Genomic DNA, 24454 nt, shown 5'->3' with positions numbered 1-24454 from the left:
GCAGTCAATGGCATGACACACTTCCTCTTTGGCATTGTTCTTACCTTGAGCTTCTAGCATTGTCAAAAAGGTGAGCAGGTAAAAAATCAGGTGAGCCACAGTACAAGGCCAAGGAGGATGGCCCGGCCCAGACTCTTTTGCTCGCTGACGGGCTCAGACGGGCTCGTTCTTGGCCTGGTCTTCACCCAGGTCACTCCCGAGTGCGACCTGCACATGTCCCACGCTGCAGGACACCGCCAGCTGATTTATGGCACTCTGGCACAGGACAATGGCGTTAAGGACAGGATTGCTGGGGGTTGTAGTCTGCCTCTTCACCCCTGCACACTGCAGCTCTCCTGTAGCAGGAACAGAAGCAGATTGAGGCTCCTATTCAGTTAAGGTTCATTAGACATTCCACTTCTCCTGCATCCTCATTACTCTTCTTTGTCTCTGAAAAGAACCACACATTTCGGGTCTGCATTTACTATAGGGCACTGAGTAAGGTAACAATAAAAAAACAGTGCCCGTTGCCCTTAATCGCCATCTTGGTGGACCAGGTTTGTGACTCTACAGTATACACTGAACGCTATTTGCGCAGAATGTATCACCTCCTTAGGGTGACGGAGGGTGATCAATGGAAGACAGCTTTTTGAGCCAAGTTTGGTTTACTCAAATATACTGTCATGCAATTTGGCCTGTGTGATGCCCTCGCCCCATTTAAATTCTTTGTAAATGAGGTCCTACAAGAGCTGCTGGACTTATGCATGATTGTGTAAATTGACAACATCCTCATTCTGCACCCGTCTGCGCCTGGACCCCTGGCCCCCGCAGACCCCAGCCCACTCGCCGGACGTACGACTACGCCACCCTCAACGCACTCAACGCCGGCAGAGTCCCGGGCTGCTACCGAGCCACCCCGAGACGCACCCACGGACCCTTCTGCTGCAACTCCTGCAAGTTCACCTGCCTCCGGACCTGCACTACACCTACACCAACCAAGACAAGCAACAGCCAGCTGAAATGCATCCTGCTCAACACCCGATCCGTCCACAGGCACGCCATCGAGATCTGGAACCTGCTTGACACCACAGCCCCAGACGTCGCCTTCTTCACGGAAACATGGATGAATGCCTCCTCAGCGCCTGACATCGCCATCGCCATCCCAGACGGCTACAATATCATCCGAAGGGACCGCATCAACCACACCGGAGGAGGCATCGCCATCGTCCACAGGAACACCATCCGCATCACGACCAACACCGATGACACCCTCGCAACCGCCGAGCACCTGCACTTCCAAGTCCACATCAACCCCAAGACCACCCTCAGAGGCACCCTCATCTACAGACCCCCTGGACATCGCACACAATTCAGCGAAGACATCGCCGACCTCATCAGCCCACACGCCCTCTGCTCCGCTGACTACATCCTCCTAGGGGACCTCAACTTCCACCTGGAGAACAACAACAACCGCAACACCACCACCCTGCTGGACAACCTCGCCAACCTGGGACTCAAGCAACTGGTGACCACCCCCACCCACTACGCCGGACACACACTCGACCCCGTCTTCTCCTCCAGCAAGGACATCGCCTTCAGCCACGCCACCGGACTCCACTGGACGGACCACAGCTGCGTCCACTTCAGCTTCGCAAGGACCACGATCCACCACCACCAGCAACAGGCTGCACGCAGGAACTGGAACAAGATCACAGCCGACCAGCTCGCGTCCTCCCTGAGCATGAACCCTCCCACCAGCACAACGAACCCTAGCCAGGCGGCCACCAACCTCACGAAGTGGATCAGCGACTGCACAGACGAGCTCGCCCCCCTGAGGACCCCGCCCAGCAGACCCGGTAGCAAGAAAGCCCCATGGTTCACCGACGAACGCAAGAGCTCCAAGAAGAACTGCCGAGCCCTCGAGAGAACCTGGCGCAGACACCCAACACCGGACAACATGACTGCCCTCAAGCTCGCCACCCGAAAACACCACCAACTCATCCGCGCCACCAAGAAAACTGCATTCAAGGAACAACTGGATAACAACGCCCACAACAGCAAGGAACCCTTCAACATCGTCAAAGAGCTCTCCAACCCCAACACCGGAAACAACAACATCACCCCTTCGCAAGACCTCTGCAACTCCCTCGCCTCCTACTTCCACAACAAGATCGGGGACATACACAACAGCTTCAGCACTCAACCGACGATCAACACGACCGAACCACCGCCCCCCACCACCACCCTCCGCGCCTGGACTCCGATCAGCACCGAAGACACCGTCCGCACGATGAACTCCATCCACTCCGGATCTCCGACCGACCCCTGCCCTCACCACGTCTTCAACAAGGCCGACGCTATCATCGCACCCCACCTGCGGGACATCATGAACACCTCCTTCGACACTGCTACCTTCCCGGAGAGCTGGAAGCACGCCGAACTCAGCGCTCTACTCAAGAAGCCATCGGCTGACCCCACGACCTCAAAAACTACCGTCCCATCTCGCTGCTCCTGTTTCCTGCAAAAGTCATCGAGAAGACCGTCAACAAGCAGCTAGCCGCCTTCCTCGAGACGAACGGATCCCTCGACCCCTCGCAGTCTGGCTTCCGGGCCAACCACAGCACCGAGACCGCCCTGATCGCAGTCACCGATGACATCCGAGCGCTGCTCGACAACAGAGAAACAGCGGCCCTCATCCTCCTCGACCTCTCCGCGGCCTTCGACACTGTCTGCCATCGTACCCCAGTACAACGCCTCAGCAACTTCGGAGTCCAGGAGAAGGCACTGGAGTGGATCATCTCTTTCCTCGCCGGAAGGACACAGAGAGTCCGCCTCCCTCCGTTCAGATCAGAAGCCACCGAAGTCATCTGCGGCATCCCTCAAGGCTCCTCGCTCAGTCCAACCCTCTTCAACATCTACATGAGCCCCCTCGCAGACATCCCACGCCAGCACAACCTCAACATCATCTCCTACGCTGACGACACCCAGCTGATCCTCTCCCTGACCAACGACCCCGCCACCGCCAGAGCCAACCTTCACGAAGGGATGAAAGAGGTAGCCGAATGGATGAAGAATAGCCGCCTGAAACTGAACTCAAATAAGACGGAAGTCCTCATCCTGGGATCCTCACCCGCTGCGTGGGACGACTCCTGGTGGCCCCCTGCCCTAGGTAGCGCACCCAAACCAACAGACCACGCATGCAACCTGGGCTTCATCCTGGACTCCTCCCTCTCCATGACCAGACAAGTCAACGCCGTCTCCTCGACGTGCTTCAACATCCTGCGCATGCTACGTAAGATCTTCCGGTGGATCCCCACCGAGACCAGGAAGACGGTCACCTAGGCCCTCGTCACCAGCCGTCTGGACTACAGCAACACCCTCTACGCCGGAACCACCGCCAAATTCCAGAAGAGACTCCAGCGGATCCAGAACGCCTCAGCACGACTCATCCTGGACATCCCCCGTCGCAGCCACATCTCCGGACACCTGAGAGATCTGCACTGGCTCCCGGTCAACAAGAGAATCACCTTCCGTCTACTCACCCACGCACACAAAGCCCTACACAGCCAAGGCCCAGGATACCTCAACAGCAGCCTCAACTTCTACGCTCCCAAACGCCAGCTTCGATCGACCAGCCTCGCCCTCGCCGCCGTCCCCCGCATCCGTAGAGCCACCACAGGGGGACGGTCCTTCTCCTACCTCACCGCCAAGACATGGAACTCCCTCCCCACCCACCTCCGCCTGACCCAGGACCACCTCGCCTTCAGGAAGCAACTCAAGACCTGGTTGTTCGAGCAGTAGCAGATCCCCCCCCCCCAGCGCCTTGAGACCCTCTGGGTAAGTAGTGCGCTATATAAATGCGATGAATGATTGATTGATTGATTTTCTCCCAAAACAGTACTGATCATATCACTCATGTACGAACAGTCTTACAGCAAATCCAAGACCAATCCCTGTTTGCCAAGGTAGTGAAGTGTGCATTTCACACTCAAAAGTCAAGTTTGTGGGCTACATCCTGTCACATGAAGGTAAAACCATGAATTTAAAAAAGGCCCAGACAATTCTGGATTGGCCAGCCCCAACCTCCTTTAAAGAGGTTCAGAGTTTCTTGGGTTTTTCTATTTTTTTGTGCGATTCATCACTCACTTCTCCAACCTTGTAAGTTCCACTGCACAATTCTTGAGAAAAAAGTACCCGTCATTTGGTTTCAGGAGGGAGAATAATTAATTTAAAATCTTATATAGCGCGCAGCTACCCTAGGGCATCCCGGCGCTTCAAGACAACATTGGATGGTAAAGGGGACAGCATCGAGGCGTTATGCCGGAAACAGGAAGGTTTTAAGACCCTTGCGGAAACGCAGTGTGCAGGGCTCAGCTCGGAGTTTTTGGGGAAGCGAGTTCCAAAGCTTTGCCGTGTTAAGTGAGAATCTTCTCCCACCAGTGCGGGCCTTTTTGACTCTAGGCACCATCAAGAGATGTTTCGTGTCTGACCGCAGCGTTCTGCCCGCTTTGTAGGGAGTCACTAGATTTTTTAAAATAAGGGGACCTTTGTCTGCAAGAATTTTATGAGCGGTACAGAGTGCTTTAAAGGTCACTCTCTCCCGCACGGGGAGCCAATGCAGTGCCCTCAATGCCGGTTTCGCAGATTGCGTCCTCGGAATGTCCATGAGCAGCCTTGCCGCTGCATTTTGGACCTGTTGGAGAGTCTTAAAGGTTGATTCAGGGGCGCCCAAAAAGATGGCGTTGCAATAATCGAGTCTAGATGTTATGAGACCCTGAATCAGCAGCTTCCTCGATGTTACCGGTAGTAGGGGGAAGATTTTCCGAGCCGACCTGAGCAGGGCATAACATACTCCTGCTGTTTTCTTGGCTTGGGTGCGGAAAGACAAGTCTGGTTCCAGCCAGACTCCAAGGCTTTTGATCGCATCTTTGGGGGCCGGGGGATCGCCCATACATCCCGGCCAACTAAGCGGCGGGAGAAGGGTAGTTTTACTCCCCAGCAGCAGTATTTCCGTCTTTGAGCCGTTTAACCTAAGGGAGGAATCTCCCATCCAAGTGTGAACATCTGCCAGGCAGGAGTTCAAGATGCCAGGATTGTCGGCCAGATGAGATAAGGAAACCACTAGCTGCGTATCGTCAGCGTAGCTGACGATTTTGATGTCATATGGGGATACTACGTCCTCCAGGGGGGCCATATATACATTAAATAATGTGGGGCTCAATGACGAGCCCTGTGGCACTCCACACTGGAGGGGAATGGATTTGGATCTCTCAGGGCCGTCCCACACCTGGTAGGAACGATTCGAAAGAAAAGATCTCAGCCACTGCAGGGCCGCCCCGGAGACCCCTACCTCAGCCAGCCGTCGGATCAACACCTGATGGTTCACAGTGTCAAACGCCGCGCTGAGGTCCAGGAGGATCACCGCCACTGACCCTCCTGAGTCCAGGATGCATCTTGCCTCCTCGACTACTGCCAAGAGGGCCGTATCTGTGCCCTGACCTGGGCGGAATCCAGTTTGTGATGGTCGAAGGAGTCCATTCGACTCCAAGAAGGCTGACAACTGCCTGTTGACCAATCGTTCAGCAACTTTGCTGAGGCCCGGCAAGAGCGAGATAGGTCTAAAGTTCGCCAGATCGTTGGGGTCCAAATTGGTCTTTTTTAAAAGAGCCTTAACAACAGCCATTTTCCAAGTGGGTGGCACCACACCCTGAGCAAAAGAGGCGTTCATAAGGTCTGTTATGGGAGCTGCAATGGACGCTATTACCTGCTTGAGAAACTTCATGGGGACCGGGTCCATGGGAGAACCACTTTTAATCAACGATAGAGTTTTGGCAGCGTCGCTCACTGATACTGGACCAAAGGTGTCAATGTGGAAAACGTTCTCTCTGGCCTGAAGTCCCACGTCCTGTTTGGCAATGTCCTGAGATGGGTTCGGCTGGGGCAGAGAGATTAAGATCTTCTCAATTTTTGTGTGGAAGAACTCAGCCAGTTGTGTGCTTTTTTGTTTGTCATGCACCACATCCGGCTCTGGAACTTTGAGCAGTTCTTTGACCACTTTGAAACTCTCCCTAGAAGAGCTTAAAGCAGATTTAATGCGATCATCGAAGAATAGGGCTTTCGCGCGTCGCAGGGCGGACTTATAGCCCCTAATTGCGGCCCGATATTCTTCTCTCCTAGAGACTTCCCAGTTCGTCCTCCATAACCTCTCCAACCTTTTACATCCCTTCCTGAGGGTGCGAAGTTCTCCGGAGTACCACGGAGCCGAGCCAACTCGTTTGTCCCTCTTAGCAACTCTCTTTTTAGGGATCAGAGCGTCCAAAGAGGCAGAAAACCAGCTGTTGATGTTGGCATCGGCCTTAACGGGATCCGACTCAGGAGGGGGAGGCGAATTTTCCAGTATAGCGGTCCAGTTATCGACTGATAGTCTGGCCCAGGCTCTGTCCACTAGGAAGGCCTGTTTGGTCCTTGTGGGTGGTAGGTCGATTTGCCACAAGGCTGATACCAGAAAATGGTCTGACCATGGGAGGGGAAGGGCCGGCTTAGCTGTGAAGCGGGGAATGTTAGAGAACATCGGGTCGAGTAGGTGTCCCTTTTCGTGGGTGGGGCCGGCGTTAATTAAGACCAACTCGCGCTCCTGTAAGTCGCTCTGGAGGTCCTGCGCCGTTTGGTCAGTGGGCTCATTGAAGTGAAGATTGAGATCACCCAGCTTAGCCATCTAAGCCATCTGTTTATTGAAACAGGAATTCATGTCAGCCCGATACTGAAACACCCTGTTCCCTCACAACCGTACTTTGTGGAGTTAGATGCCTCACAGGTGGCAGTAAGAGGAATCTTATCACAGCGCATTTCTACAATAAACATGCACCCCATTGCTTACTTTTCCAAGATGTTGTGGCCCACAGAGCAGAATTCACAGGGGCTAAACATGAGTTGCTTGTCATTAAACTCTGCTTTTAGTAATGGCAGCAGTACTACCCAGAGCACAACACACCATCACCATACGCACGGATCATAAAAACCTTCAATTTTTAAAATCCTTAAAGCCCGTGACCCCACAATAAATCAGGTGACTCCTATTCTTTAGTGATTGACATTTTGTGATAACATACAGACCTCGGGCCCAACAGACTATAGCTATGAAACAAAGACCCGTTTCTAGACAAAGTCTGCCTATGTACTAAACAAGGAGACATAGACAAGAAGGGGGACAAAGAGAACAATTACTTGTGTGGTAGGTAGCTTTATCGTGGAACTACATTGTATATCCCCACTAATGAAAGATCTGAAATAGGGACTCTTGATCTGATGCCACAACACTTCATTAGCAGGGCACCCCAGGACACAAAAAACAATAGCGTACTGCAAACACAGACATGATGAAGCAGGCCAATAAACATCATAGACAAGCCCTAATTAAAAGAAAGTGGATCAGGTTTGGCTCTCCACAACACATCTACGGCTCAAGGGACAACATAAGTTGCAACCGTGATATGGGGGTCCCTTCCCTGTGGGCAGTATAATCAATCCTCTAGCAGTATGCCTCCTGTGAGACTTGGCCCTTTCCCCCAAATTTTTCGCCTTTTATTCCCCTTTTAAATCAGAATGCCCTCATGGTAACAACAATGTATAGGCCTTGTGTGGTGGAGAATGCCCTGTGTAGTTTAAAACTAGTGTTAAAATGCAGGTGTCTTATACCCCTAACATGGCTGCCACTGACCACTGCTGCTGCAGCGGGGTTTAGTGGGCACATTCTAGTGGCTAGGGCCTGGCTGGAACCCTCCAAACAATGTATCAACTTAGCCTGCCAGCCTGCCCACAGGTAGAATGGTGGAACCTCCTGGTAGCCTCTGGAACCTTCTGGAAGAAGTGAGGTGACACCAACTGCCACTACCAACTGTCAACTGGCAGTATATAAAGAAAGGGAGGGAGACTTTCCTGTCAGAGTGACTGAGGGGGGACCTGGGGGAGGAACCTACGCAGGAGTTTAGGCAGAGGGGCCTAGTCATGGACTATGATACTGGAAGTGACAGGGCTTAGAGTGCTGCCTTACAAGTATTGAGGACTCCTGTAAATCCCCCCTGACCTAGCCCAGCGGAAGGGAACCCCCAGGGACCACTTGAAGGGATTGGCTGAGAAGAACTTGGAACACCAGCCACCAATTTATCCCCCCCTTCAAGGAACAAGAAACCAAGCAGCTAAACTAAGGGCGCGAGAAACATCACGCCAAGAAGAAACTAAGCCACCACAGGACTTTTGAGGAACTACCCAGGTATTGGCGCTGTGTCGCTCCCTGTGCCCCCTGACGACACCTGGGGTCCCTGCGCTAACCTGCCACTGCTGTGTGGCTTGTCCTGTGAGCTGCCTCTATTTTAAAGCAACTACTGATGAAGCGCCAACCTAGAAACTGCCTAAGCGCTACATTGCCCTCCAAGCGCTTGACTGGTGAAGAATTGCTGTGTCCTGTGGGAGCGCTGTGAATTGCCTGCAGGGCTGTGGAAGTTGCCCCCCTGTAAAGCGCTGTGAAGTGTCCCAAGTGCTGGACTGCCCTATGTGGTTGCCTAGTTGAAGCGCTGGAAAGTTGAGAGACTGTTGCCTGAAAAAGCGCTATAACCTGCCCCTCATCAGCGCTGAGAACTGTGTGTGAAAAGCGCTGGTAATTGCTCCCCTGCTGGGCCCCCATTGGAGCGCTGTGAAGTGCTGACGAGCACGCCCTGTCAACTGGCCTGTGAAGTGCCATGACACCTCTCCTCAGAGCGCTTACCTTATTGCTTTAGGAGCGCTGTAACCCTCCGTCCTGTTGGGGATCTGTAGGCTGGTGTGACCCTGTGGCGCTGTGTGGCCAGCACTGCTGTCGGAATTGCCGCTATTGCCCTGAGGCACCGCAAAGTCCATGGGCGTGATCTCTATCTGTAGTGCTGTGAGGGGGAGGAGTGCTGTCTGAGTGCCCCAACGCCGCCGTGGAGCGGACCCGATCGCGTGCAGTGGCTGCAGCGGCCCCCGGAGTCTTGGGGAGGCCGCTCCGATTGCCTGGGAGCCTCCTGCCCTGTTTTGTATCCTGTTGCGGCGGCCCCCGGTGTGAGGAGAGGGCCACCGGAGTTCCAGTCAGGCCGCGCTGGGCCTGACAAGCCTTGAAGCCTCTCAACTCGCGTCACGTGACGGGGGGGGGGCGCCGGAAGAGATTCCGCCCGCCACACTATGACTGGTTCCCTGGGTCCTGCCTCTAATGCCCCTTCCTGCTGAGTGGTTTCCAGGCCCCAGACGTGCTTAAAAGCCTGGGGACCAGACACGATACTGCGAAGGGCTCCGAGGAGCAAAGGAGTCCCTCCCTGTTAGGCTGCAACCTCGGGCCGGGCCGTCTGTCAGTGCGGCCCCGCTAAGCCTGGCTATGCCCTGTGGTCGCCCCCCCCGCAGTACCGGAGACACCTCGGAGGGCCCTGAGAAGAGCGAGGGCCCTCCCTGACATCGGAAACCTCCGCAAGGGCCTTATATAGGCCGAAGAAGAGAAGGTAACCATAGGGGAGGAGGGCAGGAACCCCCAGGAGGTCCCGATGCCGACCCTCCTCTTGGGAAAATTTATTGCTGAGCTCTTCTGGCCCCCAAAAGTACTGGATTTGGGCCAGGGTTCATTAACATTTTGAAAGCCCATTAGGGACAGTTGGGCTCTGTGTTAACCCCTGACTAGGGGAAGGATTTCTGTTACTGTGATTGGATTGAAAGGAATGTTTATCCTTGCCTAGGTAGATGATGATGAAATGCTCTTCCTAGTTAAAAGAAATGTTTTTAGTAGCTTAATGAAAGGCCTAGGCTTGCCTATTGAAGTATTCTACTCTTAGCCTTATGAATGGTTATTCGTGCCTGATGAAATGTTGGGTCTGCCGGATGAGATGTTCCCTAGTCTCTAATGGATTGTTTTATACTCCTGCCCCAGTGTTCCAACTTCTACATACCAAGAGGGTTACCCATGGGTGCTAAAATGTTTAGGCCTGTGTAGAGTAAGTAATAATATGTTGATACCGGGGTAAGGAAACGTTATTCCTGCAGGAGTGTGTCTGGCAAGTAAAAGTTGATTACTTACCTCCAAGGGGTAAACCAGAAGATTATTCCTGATTCCTTATTGAGCAACTGTTTATCACTCATGTAAGGTGGAATGGCCTAACTTCTAACGAAGAGTGTTACATGAAATGCCTATGCATGAGTGTTGAAATGTCTTACTTCTAAAACTGGAAGGGAGTTTCGCCAACCTAATGCTACGGTTAAGGAAATGTTTTACATTTAATAAAAGGGTTTATACTCATTTAAGGCATGGCATATTCCTGCTGAAGAAAATGTTTACTGTGCATAAGTAGTTTTCTTCCTGCTCATAAAAGAGGTTACTTCTTAATTGAAATGTTGATGCATAACTAATAGGAAGTTCTTCTTCAACTGTTGAACTGTCCTATGCTTCAGGCTAGGAAAATGTTCACTCCTACTGGGAGGTATTTATAAAATGGTTAGTCCTGATTAAGGATGTGGTTATACCTACACAAGGGGATGTTATTCTTAATGAAATGTTTTCTCCCACTTGTTGTATTTATTGGAAGCATACAGCTATTTATTTAAATGGTTATGACTAAGGAAATGCTCATCCTTGCTTGGTGAGACATGGGTGGAATACCTGCAGGAACAAATGCCATGTTATTTGGTTGTCTCCTTAGTGCATTTTTACAGGTGCTGTCAAGAAGCAAGGCGAAGGACAGGCCTGTGTTTTACTAAAAATGTATTTATCTAACTAATATTTATTGATCCAATATTGAATATTTATTGCAGATCGGATATTTATTCATCTAATATTTAATGTGAGTTTTGAGACACATGTATTTTAAATGAACTTGTGATTTCCCTGATCCTACTCTATCTGACTATTTATCTTAATACAAATTACTTGTTTTTATACAAGCTTTGGAGTGGAGTCATTTATTGCGTGCCCATGTTTCTGTCTCAGTGTGAGTGTTTTCTGCATGATCGCTTTACACATGTGCTTTCGGATGCCTACCCGCTCGTGCCATGCTACCCTAGGGGACTGGTGACCCCAGTTCCAACACCTCATATTACCTAATGACTTTCCTGTCCATCGAGTGTTCCATGTGTCCCTCCTAAATACCTACTATGCCCCGATTACCCAGCACCTCACCCCCTCCTATAGCTGTCGATGGACAGCTGAAATTCGAGGTTCAATGGTACTTGATGTCAAAAAAGTGAAAGATTTATATTGCTACTTAGACTGGAAAGGGAATGGTCCAAATGATCAATCATGGGAACCAGCTGCCTACGTGCACGTTCCCCGGTCTGGTTTGCCTCTTTCATGCATGCCATCCCAACAATCACCAACAAGTAAGCCCTTCTTTGTGGGAGGGCACCATCAAGACCCTAACTTCCTTGTGTTCTCACTTCTACTGAGAAGTGAAAAGCTTATTCATAGGCACATTACTATGGGGTTTTTTGGGCTAAATCATAGGTACATGACTATAGGGATGTTTGTGTTGACTCATAGGCACATGACTATTGGGATATTTGCTCTGACTCATCAGGATTTGGAAATAATATTTATACCACACTCAAACCACGAGGCAGTGCTTGGCTTACCCACTGATTGAAGAGGACAGATCCTCTTCAGCTATCCCACTTATCTGAACCTCTCCAAGGCTTGCCCAGCATCTTCTGCATTTCAGCTCTTCTGCCAATCTCTGATGCTGTGGACATCTCTAGCAAACTCCATCCCTGCAATACTGCATGGCACTCCTGCGAATCTTCAGCACTGTAGACATCTTCCCTGCTAAACCTGTGATGCAGCAAACAACATCCCAGCAACGTTGCACCTAAAAGGAGAAAACATGGTTAAGTAAAATCTTAAAAGTTAGTGCACAAATCAACCGAAGATTTGTTTGTATGATGCCAAAAATCTGAAAACAAGAGAACTCCTGAACATAGAGACATTATGGGTATTATTTAACATGCATACCAAGGCTTGATATTAACGCCCAGTGACATTTTTATGTGCCTTCCTTTATTGTGCAGTAGTTTATGAATCCAGAAACACACTCTTGTGCACCTTGTGCCTAGTGTTGAACAAACAAGGTGTGCCTTAGTGTGTGATGTAAAAACACAATATAGTTTCTGCTGGGAGCACTACAACTCCAAGGGTAACAGTTGATTATTGGATGTCTGTGCAGCAATAGATTCATTATTGTGTAAGTGACTGTTAGTACCCATATCAAAGGTGGGAGGGAATATTTCATGACGACTCATTTGTTGAGTAACATTTCTACTCATATTTGCAGTAAAGCTCAGAGCGCACTATATTACGCACATATCACAATGACGCACTCCAGGACTGAGAAGAGACATACGTATGACTCCAAAAAGATGAAGGCTGACCTCAAAGACATGCAAGTCTCTTTGTTTGTTGTTTTGTCCTAACCCGATGTCCCTTTTGGGGCAGCAGTTGATCCATGGTTGCAATTCCCTGATCAAACGCCACCCTAGAAGAGATAGGAGGTCCAGCATAGTTTCTGTGGCAAAGAGCTAGGTGAGTGGTATGACACACTCCAGAACATCTAACTAGCATGCTATCTTCCAGATTTTCTTCTTCCAGGTCTCTCACTTGCCACACAATCTATGTCTTATATACCAAAACATCCACTTCTGAAAAAGGAATGAAAGTGGCTAGTATTGTTTTGTACAATGGATCAAGTATTGTGGCAAAGATACTTTTAGGACGACAGAATGTCTCTTTGCAGCCTTGGATTAACAACCAAGCGTAACAGATACAATGGGATTGCGTGGCTCATTATACTGTCCTACTTGCTGGTCTCCCCAGTGAAAACCTAAAAAAGGAAGTAGAATGTGTGTCAGACATTTGAGTAGTCCCCTTTTGTCCACCTGCATGGTAATGCTTTCCTAGTTGCATCCCATCCTCTTTGAATGACATGGTCATTAATCGGTTTGTGGTGCTCAAACAGACATTGCAACATGCAACTGGTCAATTTCCAACATGTTGGCACCTCCTGTATAAAGATTTTAAGTAGTACTCCATCAGCATGCTGAATAATCCTCAACTGCTTCCAGGCTTTAAAAGAATGACTGCAATGAGTGCAAATTCTTCTGCAGGTGGTCAGTAAGTTGCTGACTGTGTCTTCTTTTTTTAGACAGTCCTGTTCAAGTAGGTTGATGCAATGCACCAAACACTGAACCCTGAAATATCCATCATCTGCAATGGCTTTAACTATATTACATGTTATTGTCCTTGCCAACACATCCAGTTATGTGACTCGTGGGTTGCAGCCATTCAAAGATTTTGCGGTTAAAGTCTTCAAAGATGTTTGCAACTGAATGAGATTTTTCCAAGGTTATTATTGCCGAACACCCTTAAAAGTTCATTTATCTCTGAGACCTGTAGATAGCTGTTGCCTATCACCCACAAAAGAGATCCAGTGTACAGTGTCACACATGTAATCAGTTGCTTGACACTGGTCCACATGTCTGTCATCAGCTGAATACTGTGAACAGCACTCTGCTTTAAAGCTTGTCTAACCAATTGCACCAGTAGTTTCCTGGACATCAGCACAGTGATGGGGGGAGGGGGAGGCTGACACATGCTTATGGCATTTACTCCTGTCCTCACCCGTGGGACCTTGGAGAGTCATTGATAATCTTGGAAGTCAATACAACTAACATCCCGGCTGAACTCAGCACACCCAGGGGGCAGCAATTTCTTTTTTGTTTTACTCTGTCCCTGACCTTTAATTCTCTGGCTTACCAGAAGCGTAACTAAGCTAGCATGACCCAGGATGGGGACAAAAGCAAGGAATCTAATTTGATTTTTTTTTGAATGAATGAAAAAAGTTTATTGTTTCAGTTAATTAAAACCATAACAATACATTTTATAAAATCGAGTACTGAGATCAAGGCTCTTAATGTTTAACCCCATTCTCTTTCGTTTGATCTTAAAACTTTCTGAGTCTAGTTAAAAAAAAAATGTTTTTTTAAAATATTAGAATTTTGGTGAACATAACATACAAGTTAAAAGAAAGAAACAGTCAAGAAACTATTGTTAACACATATAAAATGTGGTTCCAAGAGTTCTGGTATTATTTTTTGTTAAGTTCGAGAATGCCTTTATTAAGTTCAAAAGACCCCTCTTCCACGGAGGCCTCCGACATGTGTCCCTTATTCAAGCAGGGTACCCGATTATAGTTCAACGCTTGAGCATGATCCTGCATGAACTTTAGTAACAGGCAGTTCAGGCGGGTGTCTGTTGGATTTAGGACTGCCATAATCGCTGATCTGCACGTTCTAATGCCTCGTTCATTCATGGCCTTTTTTAGAAAGGTGGCCCGAGCGTGGGCCAAATTCGGACAAATGCAAACGAGATGGATAAAGTCCTCCTTGCTGCCACCACATAGTCTACAAGTTTTGGGTCCGTCATGATCCCAAATTGGCTGGTCCATGGTAGAGGGGAATTTTCCCAGACGTAGCGCCATTGGCCAAAAATGTAATTGTTAGGTATGGAGGTGCAGTGAGTATTTTGTATTTGAATATAACCATCCAGGCACGTTTTCTTGTGCTGAAAGTAGCCTTGTTGGTTACGAGTGAATGGAGTTTTGTTGCCTTATTTATGGCTTGCCTAAGAGCTGGGTAAGGCAGGTTAATTTCCCAAAGGTTTCTTGTCCCGGTGTCAGTTAAGGCCTTCTCGAGAAACTGATTGTATGGAGACTTTGCGCCAGTTTTTATTTCGTCCCACAGGGCTTTATGCAATTCTGAAGCATTTTGGAAATGAGTCAGAGAAATGTGTTAAATCTTCAGTCTCTAGGCTTACTACAAGAAAATTGCACGTTGGTGCAGATTTCACCAATAATGTGTAGATTCAGACCTCGACAACATCTGAGTTTCTAGGCCTATCTGTGTGATTATTGTACTTTGGTGCAGAATTCAACTACAATATTGTAAAGTACCCACTCTTTTCGGTGAAGCACTACAGTATAAATGCCCACTCAGATTATACGGCCTTCAAAAGTTTAGCACCAATCCCTTAAGGCACCTTTCTGCAAAAGGCTACGGCCCACATGCATCATTGTTATATTTTGCACTTCCTAATTTGCGAAAAATAAGGAATCGCAAATTAAGAAGTGCAAAATGCTATGCATCATTGTTTTTGGTATTCATTTGGGATTCGGTAAAAATCGCAATTTTTACCGAATCCCAAATGAATACCGAATTCTTAAGTGCATTTTTGCAATTCCTATTGATTCCTATGGGCCAAAAGGCCCATAGGAGTCAATGGGAAGGCATCAGCAAATTGCGAGTGGCACTTTGAAAATTTCATGGGTGCAGGGGGGGGGTCCAAAGGACCCCCCCATGCACCCCTGAAATGTATTTTTCGCATCATGTTTCACACACACATGTCCTAAGGACATGTGTGTGTGAAACATGAATGTAGAAAAAAAAACATTTGCAGCATTTTAACCACATGGCTGCTAGGCGTTTTCCCGTCCTGCGCTAAAAACAACAAAATCCCATAAATCATGACGAGCTGGCCTTGTCATCCGCGCACGGCAGGTAAGCGCCATGACGAGCCCAGCTCGTCATTAGCTTCGAAGGGGTTAAACACTTTTTCCAAATTTACCGAGTGGTTCAACCACTCGGTAAATTTGGCACCCTAATTGCGACTTTGCACTTGTGAAAGTAATGATGCATTGCTTTTAAGAAATCGCACATCTGCGACTTCTTAAAAGCACCCGCAATTTTAGAACTCACAACAATGTTACGAATTCTAAAATTGCTTTATGCATCCCAAAAAGCACTTTTGCATTCGCAAACGGCCGATTTTAAGTAATCGCACCGTTTGCGACTACAAAAATGCTTGATGCATGTGGGCCATTATGTTTGTAATACCAGAATGTGCTAGACAGATGTCCCGCTCACTCAGTTCACTCTTGTGTGTGCACATCTTCACATGCAGCCAGTCCAAAGCCTTTTACCCCAGCAGTGCAGCAGAAGTCCTTGTTTTTGAACAGTGGACACTGGAGGCTAGCACTCCTAATCCATTTTACAGTTTACAGTGAGTGAGACTCAATTAGTGATACTCACTTGCAGCAAATGTCCAAAAACTGAATTGTCAAAAAGCAAACTTCTAGGGGGTCAATTGGTCAGAAACCTTTTCCCTACACGTCTCCTCCTCATCTATGGGTTATTATGATTATATATCCAACAGTGAATTGAGACCTCCAACATTTTACGGATCTTCCCTGCACAGTCACACTATTGTCGTAAACCTTTATAAGTGTGAGATTATCCATTATTACCTGCACCTACAAAGCATTATAATGGTTATGCAGGTAGCAAACCCCAGAGATCCTGATGTGTGAACTTCTCTCAAATGATTTAATACAACTATGAAGATGTCAAATATGATAGCCCACTTTACTTTCCATAGTTCCTTTCCCCATGCAGCAATTCCTTTGTGAAGGTTTGGTCAGCAAAGACCCAGAAAGATGATATATTCCCTTGTACATCATTTTCTGAAATGGGTGATTAATTGTTTAAGATAGGTACCCGTACCCAACACAATACACTCACTCTGGATATATAAAAAAAATGTTCTGAGAAAATCTCTGCTTTTCCCCTGGTAGATATGGGACAAGGAAAAGGCATTCCCTAGGGAAGCACCAACAATTTATGTCAAAGAACTCAAGCAATATAAGTCCCATACCGAATAAGAATGACAGACAAAAATCTACTGAGCATAATGATACCAAGATCATTGACAGGGGTTAAGAGTAGGAGTGAGGAGGGTGGCCAGGGAGAACACCAGCTAAGACATGTCTCCCCTGAACTCTCACCCTCTCTACATGGCATAAAGCCCAGCATGTCATGTAAGAATCAAAGCCTCTCTGAGTTTCAAAGGCAAAAATCACAAAGGGAAAGCCTCAGAACAGCCGCCTGACTTGGAAGATGACAATTAAATGCAAAGCACTTTAGAGAGGAGAATGGCACCATGTTCTCTCTCCTGGTATGCAAGCCCTCAGGCCTTGGGTGGGCCAGATATGCTGGTGATGGGGCAGCCGCGATAGGGTGTATTACAGCTGAGTGGAGGCACCAAAGTGCCAGATGAGGAGAGCCTCAAGGAGAGATAGTGAGGGGCCCACTTCTCTTTCTGGTTGTTAAAATAGGTGTATGCATTGTCAATGTACACCATAATATATGTACACATAACAATAATCTGGTAAGTACAATGTTCATGCACACCATGACAAAGTGTGCATAATAATGAGAATGTCAATAAATGCAATATCATGTTATGCGTACATGTAATAACAAACTTTTATCATTGCTGTCAAATCCACCTGAGATGACCTCCCCATCAGGCCAGAGTCGGAGGAAAGATGGTCAGATAGGCCCCGTGACCAAACCCAAACTTACTAAATGATGCGTTACAGGTGGGGTTACACTTGGCCTGAAGACAAACATACAAATAGGGAAAAAACAAATTAATCTCTCAGATAGCCAGTTGCATCACAGAGGGTTTGAGGTGGTTGGGCTCAATATAACACGTTTGGACATAGGGATGGACGTTCCCAAAATACCACAAAGTCAGATGCCACATGTCGTTTTTTACTTTTTCTGTAGTTTTATGTAGGGCAAACTTGACCCAAAGGTTTCAGGCATCAAAGAGCTTTACATGAGCATTACACAAGAATATATATACACAATAATCCCTAGTGCTTGCTAGGTTATGGAACTAGAGGCTACGGTGTTCAGGGTAAGCTACACACAAAATAAGCTACCCTGAATAGATATCTGATTCTATATACATTACAAAAGGACACATTTATTTTTTTGTTAGATACTGGGAGAGTAAGTGATTTGCCCAGAATACCAGGATGTTCAGCGTCATTATCGAGACTCGAACCCTGTTTCCCAGATTTGAAATCGACCGCCCTAGTCGTAGTTAGTAACAATCTGCCAGTTAGAACATAGCATGCACACTACACGCAGAAATCACGCGCTCCCCATGCAGGACATCTGGACACACACACACACTGGCCCACATTAGGTTTCCACACAGTCGAAAATGAACTGTGCACCCAGATGGTTGAATTATGGTTCATGACTAGGCCCAGATTTACATGCTGTACAAGAATATGTAATTGGTTTATTGTACTTTAAGAGCTGTATATAATGCTGGCCAAAACCTCTGCACATTTAGGCAGTCTTCAGACATGCCTCTGCATGTAATTAAACTAACTTGTTCCTGTTTTGCCAAATGCCTCTTGTCTTTTCAGTTTTTGTTCTGTAAATTTATATACGAGCAACACCGTACCCGGGCCTCACAGGGCCAGACCAGTGGGCCTGGTGGCTATTCCAGGCTGAGAACCCGAGGAGGCAGCAGAGTGCAAAGGCCCGGTCAATTGTGAGCCTGTCTGGAGCTCTGAGCGAGGGCGAGTGGTGTCCTTGGAAGATACATGCCCCACAGGATAGACAGCTAAAAAACATTTAGTTAAAATAAATATAACCATAAATGTTACATAAAATCAGATCAAAACATTCATTACATCCCATCAAAGTAAAAAATATCAATGAGAGAAAATAGAAAAATAGACAGAGTTCATGACCCTAGTGCATAAAACATTGAGGGGCTTATTTACAAGCCCCTTGCAAATTCAGTGCCTCACTTTTAATGTGGGAAAAAAATAAATACTGGAGATTGAAGGGGCTTGAATATAAGCCCATGACAAATGCCCATTTGCCCAGAGGAAAAGTATAACTTTCCAGTCTGAATTCATGAAAAATGTCCACAATTGAAAAGGCTTCTATTGGGATGGAAAAAAGGACAAAGTGCGTAGCCACAGTACAGTAAACACTGATGCACATCTAATCGGTCCAGATGACGGGTGGAACTAATCAATCCAAATTAGAAGCAAATACCAACAACAGATAAAACACTAAGGTGTCCCGCTCGCTATGCTGCTTAGGAAAAAACCTACATCCTCACAGGTTGGTTTCAACATCCCCCACATATGTAGAAACAACATAACTGGCTTAACTTGATTACATTTTAAAGCTTTTAAAAAAGGTATTAAAAATGTTATCTTTGAAAAAGTATAAAAGGTGCAAAAACAAGAAAAAATGGACAATGGTCTGGACCTATAATTTATCACAGTCGTTGGTACTGAGAATACCCTGTGCGGCCCAGCCCTTAGGAAACGTAAGTGATGACAAAAGAAGATTCTGTCTAAACCCATTTAAAAAGTTGGGGGTGGTAGACATTATGTACCCATGTCAAGATTGGCTCAGTTGGGGTAACAGTTTTTATCAAGCAATGAACATAAACAGCGGGTTTATGTAATTAATTCACTTCTCTGTCAACAGAGCTATGGGTTAGAATATTCTGTTTGACCCATATATACTATGCTTTGACAGTTCTTTCAGGACAGAAAAACTGGGTAAGGCAGCTCAGGTTAACAGTTCGGTCATGATATATTTCAGCCTGGAAATCACTCTCATATTGTCTCGGGAAAGACAATTCCTGATAATCAATATAATTAGTGTTGACTCGCTCTTATTCCAAATAGAAATCAGGTGTAACAGAGCCCTAAGTTTCATAATGTCTGAAATATATTTGAGGCCCAGTTCCTCATGGGCAACATTGGTTGAGGTACATTGCGGGACAGCCAATTATCGCCTAGCAAACTTGTTCTCTTCAACCTGGATGGTGCTGCAGTCCCAGTAGCCCCAAATATCACTACCATAACATGTAGCAGAAACACATTTGGCTTTATAGATATGAAGCACAGCCTTTACTGGTTCCCTGTCCACCATAGCACTGAAATCCATTATTGCACCACAAGAATGAGCTAATGTAAGTCTGTTTGAAAAAAGTAAGTCCCCAAGTATTCCTGTCGTCAAGAAGGATATCCAAGTAATTGAATGTGTGCACTTGACTAATCTTTATATTATTACAAAAATGGGAGTTCAGTTTAGCAGACACATGCCCCAATCCACATTATGCACTCAGTAACACCAGCATTGAGTGGCAGACGCATGCCTTCCGCTATTTGGGGATCTGCATACACCACAGCCAAGATGATCTGCTTGATGGGAACCTGGGTAGGGCAGTGGCCTCGATCAAATCAGAAATCATGTTCTGGGGCTCACTTCCTCTAGCAACTGCGGGCCGCATTGCCTTGGTTAAAATGCTAGTCTCATAACGACTCCTTTGCTTCTTCGCAAACCTTCCTCTGTTATCCCACCTGAATTTTTTAGAGCCCTGGGGGAGATGGTGAGAGGACTCATGTGGGGGTCCTCCCGAAACAGAGTCGCTCTCAAGAAACTTGAACTACCAACTGACCAGGGCAGGCTTGCACTTCCTAATCAAGAACAATACTACCTTTCAGCCCAACTTCATTGGGCGGCCCCAAGGCTCTCTGAACGCAAACTGACAGACACAGAAACACACCTGCCGCCCCTGTCCCATCAGGAAGACATTTCATTATTTCACCCATGCAATAAGCAGAAAAACCACCACAGCTGCTACTAAACAAAGCGCACAGATGCTATTGCAGAAGATTATTCATCACTCGAACCACAAAACCGTATGCTCCCACGCTCTCGCTATTAACACACACCCAGGGGGTCACACACCCATCACAGCTCACAATATAAAACACCTAACAGAGGGCAAAATCCAGGATGTGGTGGATCTGTACTGATGTCATTTGCCTTTCTGTCAGAAAGTAATGGGATCCAACCGGGGCAATTCCTTATCCATCGAATGATCATAGCTGCATTACATAAACACTGGGGCGACATGTCAAGAGCGCTTCCAATGCACTTAATAGTTCAATACTTATATGTCATGGGACGGGGGAGGGGGGGGGGGGTCACCTGATCAAACGGTTCACCGCCTCTTTAAAGCACCACACAGTGACCACGCTACTTCCCCTACAAACGACGTTGAAGGGTGATCTGTAGCGGCCCTTCACGGACGCTGAATGGAGCCAGGTGCTGGAGAGGCCCAAAAGTGTTCTACGAAACATGCGTTTTCTCATAACACAATACTTCATTACCCAAAGGGCGCATCTCAACCCAGCGAAGGTCAGTACATTTTACAACAGCGCAGACACTACCTGCCCACGGTGCCGCACAACTGATGCGGACTTACTGCACATGGCGTGGAGCTGCCCCTACCTGGAAGAGTTCTGGGAATCAGTGGTGTCCTCACTTAGTCGCTACACAGATCGTTCAATACCCCTGAGTTGGGAGAGCTGTATACTGAATCTCTACACCAATACCCAATGACTGTGAGTCACCTTCCGTTTATTGCACTGGGGTTAACTGTTGTGAAGTGACATAACTAAAAGATGGCGCTCCTCTGAACCCCCAGATACACTGGCCTGGAAACGTTCATTGCAAGTGTCGGCCAAAGCAGAAAGTGTGGCCCTGTGTAGAGAAGACATGATGGCATTGCGCAAAGTTCCAATTGCGGCACAATGGGACAATCTTACATGAATTGCTAGTAAGAGATGGGCCCCTGAGACTGAAACTGAGATAGTGACAGACACACCCTAACATGATACCTGGGTATGCACCAAGATGACCTCTCATGCGCACAGCATCTAAACAGTTGTACCCAGACACATAGCTTTTGAGCATGCCACGCGCAGAACCTATATGCTGCAAAGTAGCAAAATACTTATGCCAACTGCGCAAAATACTTATGCCAACTGCGCTCGTGGTTCAGGGAATACTACCTTAACTAGTTAGAGGTACCTGGATCTTTACTTCCCATCCCCCAGAGTTAGCTACACTAGAGACGGTACACACATATCCCACCAATAGGCAAACATTTCACTAGGGATTGATAAGTGCAAAACATCAGATTTCAATAATGGATGAGGCATGAATCACCTCATAACCCATAGACCCTGAGCCACTTAGGCTCTAACACTATGTTTTTTGTCATATTTGTGTAGTGACTATTTAAGCAACATGATGCACTGTAATGTAAAATGTACCTCTGTTATGTTCAGTGTTGAAACAATGAAAACAATAAAAACAGATGAAAAGAAAGAGCTGGTGAGCGATCTAAACTGGCTATAAAATTAGCAAAAGAGTCAAGTAACAATTGAAGCCCTAATGCCGTCCTTGACAGGAGGACGGCACCGTTTGAGTATCACAGGACTGGTAATGGATGGGCGCCTAGATGGCGGGCTTTGCATTGTTTTCTCAACAATGCCTCTTCAGGACCGTTAACATTAATAGTAATAAAAAAAGGGGCCAAGAATGATTCACCCTTGACTGAAGCCTGCAGTGATTGAAAACGTTCGGTACATGATCCCCAAATTTTATTGATGCACACATGTCCTTGTGAATATTCACCAAAAAAGATACCAATGCTGGGTCATCGCTAAGGGGCAGGGGCGGCTCTAGGCTCAGGGCAGCCCTTTGCAGGGAGCATAGGTAGGGGGCCCCGGAAGAGTGGGTCCGGGCGGGGCGGAGCGCAGTTGCCAGTGAGGAGGGGTGGGTCAGGGTGTTTTGGAAGTGGAACAGAGCCGGAGGCCGCCAAATCCCTGCCAGGGGTCGCCACTCAAATATGTATCCATCCTCAGAGGATTATTATATTAAGGATATATATTGGCGTGGTGGCCCCTGGAGTTTGGTGGCCCTGTGCAGGTGCACAGCTTGCAAATGCCTAAGGCCGCCCCTGTAATGGGGAACTACCATTGCCCTAGGCTTGGACTGGTTCACTCGATCAAATGCTGACATGAGGTCCCTAAAATCTAAAAAAAGAGTACCCTTTTTTGCTACTGAATATATTTATTTTGAACGTTTTAGAGAGCGCGAACAAGATCCTTACAGATATCAGAGCTTTACACACATATGGGATAAAAAGACAAAAAGAATCATCAACAAGGTGTTTTGTGCAAAGAGGAGCAGAAGGTTATCAATAGAGAGCAATGCAAGGTAACAAAGGTACACAGGTGGTCAGGCCAGACAATGTAGTAAAAGGAAAAATAACGAGTCTCGAGATTTCCTCAGCTTATATTCATATGAATTTAGCCAAGAGGATCGATTTTACTTCTATTTTGAAGGATGCCGTGGAAGAGATAAGTCTCGTTTCTGGAGGGAGGGCATTCCAGATCCTGGGTGCCATCCCTGAGAAGGAGCGTTTATACGTTTTTTTCTTGTGGAATCTTTGCGGTTTCAAAAGAAGATTTTCTGCGCTTCTTGTGGCTCTTGAGCCACCTGAAATTGTCAATTTCTGAGCGAGGTAACTGGGCGAGTTGGGGTGTATAGCCTTGTGTGTCATGTATGCGATTTTCAGGTGTATTCTAGCTTCGTATGGCAGCCAATTTAAGGATTTTAAGTCAGGAGAGATGTGTGAGCATTTTTTTGATCCAGTGATAAGTATTGCTGCAGCATTAATAGAGGCTCTTAGTGGTGCGGTTGTCGATATGGGGAGGCCACAGAGGGCGACACTTCCATAATCTACCTGAGGGATAACTAGGGCTTGGACTGCGGTATACTTTTGGAATCGTAGATACAGAATCAAACTCTGGTCGATAGTGCTCAAGCCGGGTCTGAGCCTGTGAATAGGAGATAATTTTATTCTCCCTGGCACGCAAGACAACCTTTCCAGAACCACCTCTACCAGAACCTTAACAGTGGTGTAACATTTTGGGTCAGCCCGGTTACCCTTTTTAAAAATTGGTATGATAATGGAAAGGGACAATTGTTCCATCCTCAAATGAATAGATTTGACAAAAGTAGTCAAGTCACTTGGCTTCAGTGATTAAGAAGACAGAGTTGGGGCAGCCTAAGCAACTAAAAAAGGGTGGGTAAGGACTCTCCAGAAGGTGATGGTGTCATTAAGATCAATGACTCTCATTAACTGTTCCCAGGCATCGTCTTTGAGGGACTCTCTTCTTTCCTTTGTGATCGTCTTATAGATGGCTCTTAAATATTTCCCCCTGTCCCTTTGGGAGCATTGAAGGGCCTTTGTAAGAGCAATGTGAGCTTTTGAACAGTGCTTGTTAAACCGGCAAGGACCCCTGGGATTGGTGTGGCCTCGGCTAAGTGTATTAAGGGCAAATCTCAGCCCAGCACATAATGCGGAAAAGGCGTTTAAGACATGAACAGAGGCTGACTTCAGATAAAACAGCTTTCTAGCTTGTCACTCCTCAGCCTTGGAGGAGACCAGGGACCCCTGAATGGGGTGATAGAAAAAATGCCAGCCTCACTCATAAAGCTCCTGTGGTGAGAATATGGAGGAGCGAGGAACTGAACGGCTTGCCCCCAACATAAATGGCTGTGGAGAATCAGATTGTGATACTGGCTGTGGAGAGTCAGATGGTGATCTACTTGCTGTTTCCCTAACCCACTATTAGACCTGCCAACCATAAGGTGGTCTTCATCCAAACTTTTTGTCTGCTTACCT

Source organism: Lissotriton vulgaris, chromosome 2_1 (genome assembly GCF_964263255.1).
Source record: "Lissotriton vulgaris chromosome 2_1, aLisVul1.2, whole genome shotgun sequence".
NCBI lineage: Eukaryota > Metazoa > Chordata > Amphibia > Caudata > Salamandridae > Lissotriton > Lissotriton vulgaris.
This window is presented reverse-complemented; position numbering follows the sequence as displayed.